Source organism: Apodemus sylvaticus, chromosome 14 (assembly GCF_947179515.1).
Source record: "Apodemus sylvaticus chromosome 14, mApoSyl1.1, whole genome shotgun sequence".
NCBI lineage: Eukaryota > Metazoa > Chordata > Mammalia > Rodentia > Muridae > Apodemus > Apodemus sylvaticus.
Window position 1 is genome coordinate 2766410 of NC_067485.1, and position 10093 is coordinate 2776502.

The 10093-nt window shown below is 42.1% G+C and overlaps 1 pseudogene; it reads right to left on the reverse strand.

The window, feature by feature from the left end:
* Positions 1 to 2200: 2200 nt before the first annotated feature.
* Positions 2201 to 3989, reverse strand: LOC127665196 (general transcription factor IIH subunit 1-like; annotated as a pseudogene).
* Between the last annotated feature and the right edge of the window lie 6104 nt (positions 3990 to 10093).

The following is a 10093-nucleotide window of genomic DNA, read 5'->3' on the forward strand; positions in this document are numbered from 1 at the left end:
TGAGTGAGTTCCAGGATAGCCAGGACTATACAGAGAGACCCTGTTTCGAAAAGAAAAGGGGTGTAGGGGGTTGGAACAGTAAGGATACCTAAGTACAATGTAGTCTAGGCAATTTCATCATAATCTCAAGAAACTGAAAGATAAACTTCAAGATCTTATATTTTCCTGTGATATTTGGTTTTGCTTTGGCCTGTTGCATCTTTGTGATGCTTTGACTCTTTGTGGAATAATATTGTTTATTCCTAGAATTGTATGTTCATTTGGGGGATTATCATTACTTAATTTCCCTTCTTTCCTTTATGACTCCAAGGCCTGACCTTCCAGAGACCCCTGGTTGTATTTTGATTCTTGGCTATTTTTTTGCTTTAACAACAACAGTTACTTTTTGAAGGTGATCTATGTTGGGTTGCAAGACTTCCCAGCTATGAAGCAAAGGGATGGCTGCCCTGGACATTGAGGGTGGAGGGGACATTCTCTGGGAGATTGCAAGAATTTCTGTACAACTACAAATTCCCCAGAGCAGGACCTCTTCTTCCCCTAGTGCAGACATGGGTAGGCTTGTGCTGTCTGAGTCATTGATCTCTTCTGACCCAATAGGGAGCTGCCATGCTCCTGAGTCCCAGGTGTGTGAACTTAGATAATGATGGACTCTGGGAAGACACAGCAATCACTGGGACCAGTACAAAGTATCTTTGGTTTCTTTCCGGAATTCTCCTCCAATACACGTCTAGGAATCCATGAAGTAGAGTACAAGCTATGCCATGTTGAGTGTGTCATCCACACTTCTATGACCTGGAAGAGATGAGTGAGTTGGCTGAGCTCTCAGAATCTGATCTGGTGGGACAGGGATGGGCTGTAAGCCAGACTATGGTTCTGTTCATTCATAGGGCAGCCTGCCCTTGGTCTGAGGCTTTCTGAGTTTGGATTTACAAAATCACTCTCCAGAGAAGACACACAGCTATTGCTTTTGTTGAGAAATTGAAAGATTTCTAAGATTGAAGGTATGATTTCTGATTGAAGGACGTGTGAACATTGCATTTCACATTTGGTTTGCGTGATAAATTTTACAAATAGTTTAGAAACTGATAGAAAGAAGGTGATGAGGAACATTCTTGGGAGAAAGATCAATAATCATTAGACAGTAAGAAACATAAAAATTAGGGGGTAGTTTGAGTTATGTTTGTGGGGCTTGTGAAGTCTGTGCTTTTTTAATTTTTACACACATAAAATCACAGGTAACATTGGTCAAGTTGATATCAAACCTGGCATGGTTTCCTTAACTGTTTGATGAAAGCGTGACTATATATATTTGTGCATTTGTCCATGGTTATTTCTCTCCATTCCCTCATTATGTCACCAACAGTGCACAGTCTTGATTGTTGTATCTTTGTGTCTTACTGTGTCAGTGTGTTTTCTATTTCTTTATAATCCTATTGAGAATCCTGTGTTCTATAACATGACACATACCATGAAATCTGCTTTTCTGTTTCAAATGGTTAGAAATTTATTTGCAATTTTTTTAACTCTATGTTGCTGTCTACATCCTGTCTGAGATTCAAAATGTGAGCTCTTTGCTCCTCTTGTGCCATGTGCTTGCATCGTCATAATCGACTCTAATCCTTTGGAAATGTAACTCCAGTTTAATGCTTTCTTTTTTAAGTATTTTTTCTTTTAATTATTTTTTTTCTTAAATTTTGAAAGCAGCTTCATGTGCATGAAAAGCAGTTCCTGAGTAACTGCAGTAAACAGTCTTTAAATATATATTCATGTACACATACATATATATTTGCAACGTAGCTCATTTTGGTTCTGCCTTGGTTTACGTCCCCAGAATTAGGTGAATCCCGTCCCTTCCTTCTTTCAGTTCTCAGTTGTGAGTACAACAGTATCAGCTCTGGGAGTGCTGCAGATGTTTCCCCGGTGTGAGCATCTGCTTGTCCCCTGCCAGGTTGCCAGAGTCACTGCAGGTCATTTGTTTTGTTTTGTTTGTTTGTTGGATTTGGTTTTTTCGAGACAGGGTTTCTCTGTATAGCCCTGGCTGTCCTAGAACTCACTCTGTAGACCAGGCTGGCCTCGAACTCAGAAATCCACCTGCCTCTGCCTCCCAGAGTGCTGGGATTACAGGTGTGCGCCACCACTGCCTGGCAGGTCAGTTTTTTTTTTTTTTCAACCCACAAACCCTGCAAGCACCATAAATGCTTCACATCTTCATCAGGAGCTGGGATTGCCACAGGTGGAGCTTGTAGTAGGCTGTCTGCAGCATCTCTTCTAGGTGATTTACCAGATGTGTGCTTAAATACTGCCTCCGAATCTGTTCTTGGAATGGGCAGAGCTTTGTAGCTTGGAACTGTTCCAAATTACTCTTGTTTTCACTACCTTTTCTTCTAGGAATGGCGTATTAACAGGAAAGCAAGACCAGAAACGCCGCTGAGGTTCCGCAACAGCCACATACAAGTGTTTCAGTTCAGACTGAATATCGTTTGGCACCGTCTGGTTTACAGCTTGCCCTGCCCCACCCTGCATAACTGCTCCTCCAGGTGATCGGGCTGTGATGGTGCTACTAGCAGTGCTGCTAGAGAGAAGCTGAGTTAACTTGGGTGTATAAGCTTCCATTTCTTGTCTAATACTTTGAAAAGAATTAATAATGTCCTGACTTGCTGCATACTGTAATGACTGAATTGGAGTAGGACAATGACAATATTTGTCTGACTTCTTGAGATTCAATGTAATCATTCTCACAGAATTGTTGTTTCCCAAGTCTTCATATTCAATGGACTCCTGTAACTTTGCCTTTTTTGTTTTGTTTTGTTGTTGTTGTTGTTTTGTTTTGCTTTTGTTTTTCAAGACAGGTTTCTCTGTGTAGCCCTGGCTGTCTTAGAGCTCACTCTGTAGGCCAGCCTGGCCTCAAACTCAGAAATCAGCCTGCCCCTCCCTCCCAAGTGCAGGGATTAAAGGCCTGCATCACCCCAGCCCAGCTGGCTGAAAGCAGTCTGTATCTCCAGAATTTCCATCCATGCTGCTGGGATCCCCATTCTGTCTGTTTTGTGCTTGTTGTTTTCTTAGACCGGCAGTCCGGACCATGGCACTATGGTGATTAAACCTTTTGATGATGCAGCATTACTCTTCTCCTTTGTGGATTTGGAACTGGAAGTGGATGGCACAGAGGAAATGCCATAGCCCTTGTCTAATGGCTTATCTAGCTGTCAAATCTAGCATTAGGTTTTTCACTCCCAATGAAGCCATTGTTTTTAATCTCTTCTCATCTATTTTGGTGCATTCTGCAAAGTCCTTCAATCCTGTATTTAATCGGTCTCTGAAAATAATGGGACTGGAAAAAGCGTGTCCAGAACTCCTTTTCTGTCATGTTGTGTGATACAGTTTCTGCATATTTAATTTTTACCGCTGGATAGGTCATAAATGTAGATTCAGTGATATCAGAAGTTAAATTATATCTCAGACATTATGGCCATCTGTTTGATGCCAGACATCAGCCAGAAATGCTGCAGAAATGCCAACATCCTGCTTGTTACTGGATGTAGAAATATCTGTTGCATTCACATTTAAACAATTGAATTCTTCAGCACTAATCACTTGGCTCACAACAAGGTCTTTATAGAGTTGGAATAAAACAGGATCATCTCGGAGCAGTCTGTTCTTCTCTTTCAGCTCTTTATTAGCTTTCTTCTTGAACTTGGGCAGCAGCTGCTGAAGGAGGTATTTCAATGCTGTGCTTTCCTTGGACAAATGGAAATTTGCTGTGTCCCCTACATGCAGAGCCAGCTGAAGTTGTATTTTAGCCTTTCCTTCTGGACTGATTTTCTGGCATTTGATATCTGAATACATATGGCTGACTGTAAATCTGTCTTGGCCTTTAGGTGCCCAAGCGATTCTTTCTGCCATGACGTATAGTGCTTATCCTGATTCTTCTGACGAAACTTCTTCACAGTCAGCAATACTTCTTCTGATGAAGTAGCCATGATGTCTATAAGGTGCTGGTGGGAGCCAGCCTGGGGTGTGTGAACCGTGTCCTGTCAGATCTGGCTCCACCTCACTTCTCACAGCTGTAGCCATCACCTCTATTGCCAGGGGTCTCCCTTTCATCGCTGGCTTCGAGGGCTCTCCAATTTAATGCTTTCAATTATAATTTGCCTTGGCTATGGTATGTTTTAAGACGTCACTAAAAGTTCCCTATACAGAAGGGTTGTGTGAAGGATCAGAACGCAGTAAATCTCCCCTTCCAACTACAGAAACCAGATTTTCTTTTACATCTAGCTCTAGAGCAGTTGGCATTAGTCCAATTTCTCTGAGGGTTGAAATGATCCCAAGATTGACAAGTCTAGGCTGTCATGAAGAAACAATCCTGTAAGAACATTCTCCTTTACCACTAAGCAGACCAACATCAATGAATTCTCAGCTCCCTCTTCTATGGAATATTCTACTACTAAGAATGTTTGTCCAAAAGCACATAATTAAATATATACTGCTATCTATTATACTTTTAATATGTATTATACATTATAGTGTGCTTAGGGAATCAAAGTCAGCTGGGATTCTAAGTGAGACTGTCTGAAACAAAGGAAATAATAAAAATTGTACTTGTGATAGGTTGGCAGATTCCAGGTTTTCTCCTTTTACAAATTAATCATAATGTTAAAATTTGATTCCAAGTTAAAAGTCACCTTTTCTTGTTGACTCGTTTTTCCTCTATAAACTTGTGATTTCCACATCATAAATGGTTTCCAGGGTTCCTGATATGTTCTGATAACTGGGTGATAGTTAACTAAGTTACTAACTGAAAAAGATTCTACTTTTGGGGCTGGAGAGCTGGCTCAGTGGTTAAGAACACTAGTTGCTCTTCCAGAGGTCTTGAGTTCAATTCCCAGCAACCACATGGTGGCTCACAACCATCTGAAATGAGATCTGACACCCTCTTCTCGTGTGTCTGAAGAGAGGAACAGTGTACTCATATACATAAATAAATCTTTAGAAAAAAAAGATTCTACTTTTGTAATCATATGCTCTGTACCTAGGCCTTGAGCTTGCGTATAAAAACACTCACTTGCTTTATTTTAATAAATAAATTAATTTTTTTACTTATTCACTTTCATTCCTGCTCACTGCCCTCCTCCCAGTAACCTCCTCCCATAATCCTTCCCCCATTTCCTGCTCCCCTTCTCCTCTGAACCAGTGGGGGCTTCCAGTTATATCCCCCTACCCTGGCACTTCAAGTCTCTGGGAGGCTAGCCACTTCCTTCCCACTGAAGCCAGACAAGGCATCCCAGCGAAGATATATCCTACTTGGAGTAACAGCTTTTGGAATAGCCCCACATCATTTATTCAGGACCCATGTGAAGACCAAATTGCACATCCGTTACATACTTGCTGGGAGGTCTAGGTCCACCCTGTGTATGTTTTGGGTGATGGGTCAGTCTCAGAGAGCCCCAAGGTTCCAGGTTAGTTGATTCTGTGGGTCTTCCTGTGGAGTTCCTATTCCCTTAGGGACTGCATTCTTTCCTCCTATTCTTACACAAGTGTCCTCAAGCTCCATCCACTGTTTGGCTGTGGGTGCAAGCCTCTGTTGGAGTCAGTTGGTGAGTGGAGTCTCAGAGGACAGCCATGCTAGACTTCCTTCTTCAAGCATAACAGAGTATCATTAACCAGGACTGATGCTTGAACATGGGTTGGATCTCAAGCTTGGCTGGTTTATTGGCTGGCGATTCCCTCAGTCCCTGCTCCATCCTCAAACCATGCATTTTTTAAAGAAAAGATTTATTTATCTATTATTTATACAGTGTCCTGCCTCCTAGTATACCTGCAGCCCAGAAGAGAGCACCAGATCTCATTACAGATGGTTGTGAGCCACAATGTGGTTGCTGGGAATTGAACTCAGGAACTTTGGAAGAGCAGTTGGTGTTCTTAAGTGCTGAGCCATCTCTCCATCCCCATGCATTTCTTCAGACAGGATAAAGTTTAGGTGGAAAGTTGAGTTGGTTTCTTTATCTTTCTACTATGGTTCCAGGAATCAGTCTTCCCAGGCTCCATATCCACAATGCTCTAAGTCACAACAAGGACACCCCCATTGATCCATGGGCACCTCCCCTATCTCAGGTCTCCCTCTCTTCCTAGGGATGCAACCCCTAGTTAGTTGCAGATTTCCATTCATTCTCATGCTCTGGCCCTCCTCACTCCTGACCCTGAACTGCTCTCCCCCAAACCCCTCCCTATTCCCTCTGCCACCCTCACTTTCCTAGGGATCTATGCATGATTTGTGTTCCCAAAATGCTTTTGCTTATTAAAGAGTGGAACTTTCCTGTAAATGGTAGAAGGTGCCACAGGCAAGGATGATTGCCCTATTTTGCCATCAAATGCAACAGGATCAGTCCTGGTACTATATACACACAACCAATATAAATGCACTCAGATATATTTTATTCATATATTTGAACATTCATATTCACACATATATAAGAAGGAGGAAATAAGTGGGGAAATATTTGGGATAAAGAAATGATAAGGAAGTGGGTAAACTATTGCAGGATATTAGATTATGCGTCATAGAAAACCTTATTGGTAGCAAAATACACAAGCTCATAAAGACAATGCCTTTGCTAGATGCAGTTACTTGAGTCCTAAAAAGATGTAGTTTGCCAGTGCCTCTGAATGCCAAAGTCTCAACAGATAAGAATGCTAAAGAACGGGAAGTTCCTGTTTATTTTAGGCAAATTGCTAGAGAGAGGTCTTGTGACTTGAGGCAAAGTCATCTGCAAGGCCTTGCCACGCCCCATTGTGAAAATAAATGGTTCTCCCCTGCAACTGATTTAGCTTACAGTAACACACTCACACACACACACACACACACACACACACACACACACACGCCATGACAATGACTTGGTTCAGCCTGCCAAAGGTGTAGTAGAGGGGCTAGAGTCTTCTTTTATTGCAATTGGACCTTTGAGAGCTCTCCTGGTGGGCTTTATCTTTGTGCTCTATCTCTACTCGTGGCTTAGTATAGCATCCTGGAAGCAGAGGGTTAGAAATAGTAGGACACAGGTGATACATGCTTTGAGGAAAGAGCAATGGAGCCCACAGGGGTTTGGATGAACTCAAGAGACACAGACTAGCTAGGTAAAAGGGCATAGATAAAGGAGATTTCTGAACTGCTAGCAGCTTTTCTTTTCTTTTCTTTCTTTTTTTTTTTTTTTGTTTTTGATTTTGTTTTATTGTTTTTTGTTTTGGATTTGGTTTTTTCGAGACAGGGTTTCTTTGTATAGCCATAGCTGTCCTGGAACTCACTCCGTAGACCAGGCTGGCCTCGAACTCAGAAATCCGCCTGCCTCTGCCTCCCAGAGTGCTGGGATTACAGGCGTGTGCTGCCACCGCCCGTCTGCTAGCAACTTTTCAATTATTTTGAAATATATCTGAATATGAAATCTGTGAAATCTGAAATCTGTGCCTCCGGATATAGAGCAAAGAGCACAAGACCTCTCCCTAGCAATTTGCCTAAAATAAGCAGGAACTTCCCATTCTTTAGCATTCTTACCTATTTCAATGAAATGTTTGTCAAAAGTCAGTTATTGGTGTACCTTTTTCAATTTCATTTTCTTTAATGCAGCACTGCTCTAATCTCTTACTTGTTTACATTCTCCAAAGTTTCAAAGTCATTAGGAATTCCTTTACATTTTTTCACAAGTGCTGTTGATTGTTTATTTCTTTTGAGAGCAATGTATCCCACAGTACACCTGGCTCATGCCATCTAATTGAGAATTGTGTTGAACATACAATCCTACCTCTATTGCAGTGTCCTGGGAAGATATCCTGCAACTTTCCCAGGATAGGCTTTGGGTGTCAGTAAGAAGGAAAACTAGACCAGTAAATGAATGTCCTCCAACTTCTCTGGCTTTTACTGTGGACTTGCAAATGACAAAGTTCTTGTGTAAAGGTTAAGGTCACTGCCCAATATTAAGGCATGTAAGGTCACAACACAGAAAGAAAGAAAGGGAAAGAAGGAGGGTGCAAGCTTTTGAGCTTTGGCCTTACCTGACAGCAACAATGAGGTCATCAATTTTACATGATCGATAATTACCTTGACTGGCCATTTCTCAGGTCCACAGACCAGGCAATCAAGAATCTGGATAAAGAACTGAACTTATTGTCAACTGTAGTTTACATTAGTTTGAATCCTCCATATCCCTGTAATTACACTAGTTCAATTAAATAAAAGCCAAACAGATGGGTTTGTAAGGGATTTTTCATATTTACAGTTTGGGAAATGGGAAAACCCTTCTTTAGTCTAGATCTTTTGAGTTGATAAGACTCAACTTATTTAGGCCTCAGCTTCTGCTTGCAGCCTACATATTAAAAGGGCATTGAAGATGCTTGGTTTTCTCTTTTCTGCTTGTCTTACTCTGGCTAGCAAAATCATTTTATTTTTTTTCTGGCATAAGAGGTTTCTTCTTTGGAATTCTGATAAATATTGAAGACCAGCTGAGATGTCCAGGCACAAGCACTAAACCACTATTGGATTCTTCAAGTTTACATGGCATGTAAATATCCAATAATTCCAGCCTACTCAGCAATGGACCTGAACCTCTAATGGTTTACCATTGTTTGACCAGTTGGACCACATCCTGTGAGCCACGTTTATATATCCATTTTCTGCATACACAGAGAGATCTATGCTATTAGTTCTATTCATATAGAGAATTTTAACTATTGCAGCGTCACACTGAGCAAGATGTGCTGGCTAACAATATTGCTACAGAGTGATTTTCATCTGTTTCCTGCTTTTCTCCCAGGGTTGTTTAGTCTCACGAGTAGCAGGTAAAGAGTATTTGCAGTTCTCCTGATACGAGTGTGAAGTCACAAAAACAAATATATTTTGCGTCCTAAAATCTCTTTTTAATTGTTACAACAGTTCTGCCTGTGGATTTGATAGTTCACTCTGTTGCAAGTTGAATAATGGACTGTGCAAACTATACGCCGTGTTTCCAGGAGGAAGAAGGGAAAATGCCTGCTAGGTACTAGAAGACAAGCAATTGGAGGACAGGCACAAGCGCTACTGAAACATAAATCTTTTTGGATCTGGAAGAATCCAGAGCAACGAAATTGAAATTTGATGGTGTGTGCCTTCAATATAGTCTAACCCGTAGGACGATGCTCATGTCACTCAAGAGTCACTGGCCAATCAGAGCCTCCAGGCTGGTCCTCCAATCAGGAGAAGAGGAGGGTTCTTCCGGGTGCTTTGTGCCTTGCTGCAGGTTCGGCTCCATTTTTGTAGGCTGGAATTGTTGGCCTGATGTGCTCTGATCTCTGTTGCTGCGCTCCTGAGTCACAACATGGTGAGCATATGACTGCTGCCTCTGAGTAGATGGACCAGAGGGTTTAACAGCGGGAGCAGGGGTGGTGGGCCCTACCCTGTGCTAGGTGGGAACCAGTGGCCAGATGCAGTCACTTCTGGGGTTTCTTGTGGTCCCAGCCACTCGATTTGCTCTGCGGTAGCATCTGAATAACTTCATTATGGGAGCTGCATCTGCACATAGCACTTGGTCTTGTGTGTAGAAATATTCTTGCCAGGATGCCGAATTGGAAGGCTACATTCTCTGGTATGGTCCTCCACAAGTTGTGCCCTTGACATTTAACACTAAATGTAGGATCCATTTGGAGTTAATGTCGTGGCGGTTGTAAACCGGATCTCACGCGCTGGGTAGCACTCCGATATTAAGCTGTGATGAGAAGAGCAGAATCGATGATGTAAGGGATTTTTCAGTGCTTAGAAAATAGTAAGTCAGCCGGCAATGGTGGCGCACGCCTTTAATCCCAGCACTTGGGAGGCAGAGGCAGGCAGATTTCTGAGTTCAAGGCCACCCTGGTCTACAGAGTGAATTCCAGGACAGCCAGGGCTACACAGAGAAGCCCTGTCTCGAAAAACCAAAAAAAAAAGTAAGTCGCGCCACAAAGATTTTTCCTGAGGGAGGATTGCCTCTAAAACACATTACAGATAAGTAGTATGCTAACCAAACCTCTTAGAGATGGGGATGCTAGGATATGCATATTTGTTCACCAGGATTGTCCAGAAATGTGGCTCCAGATC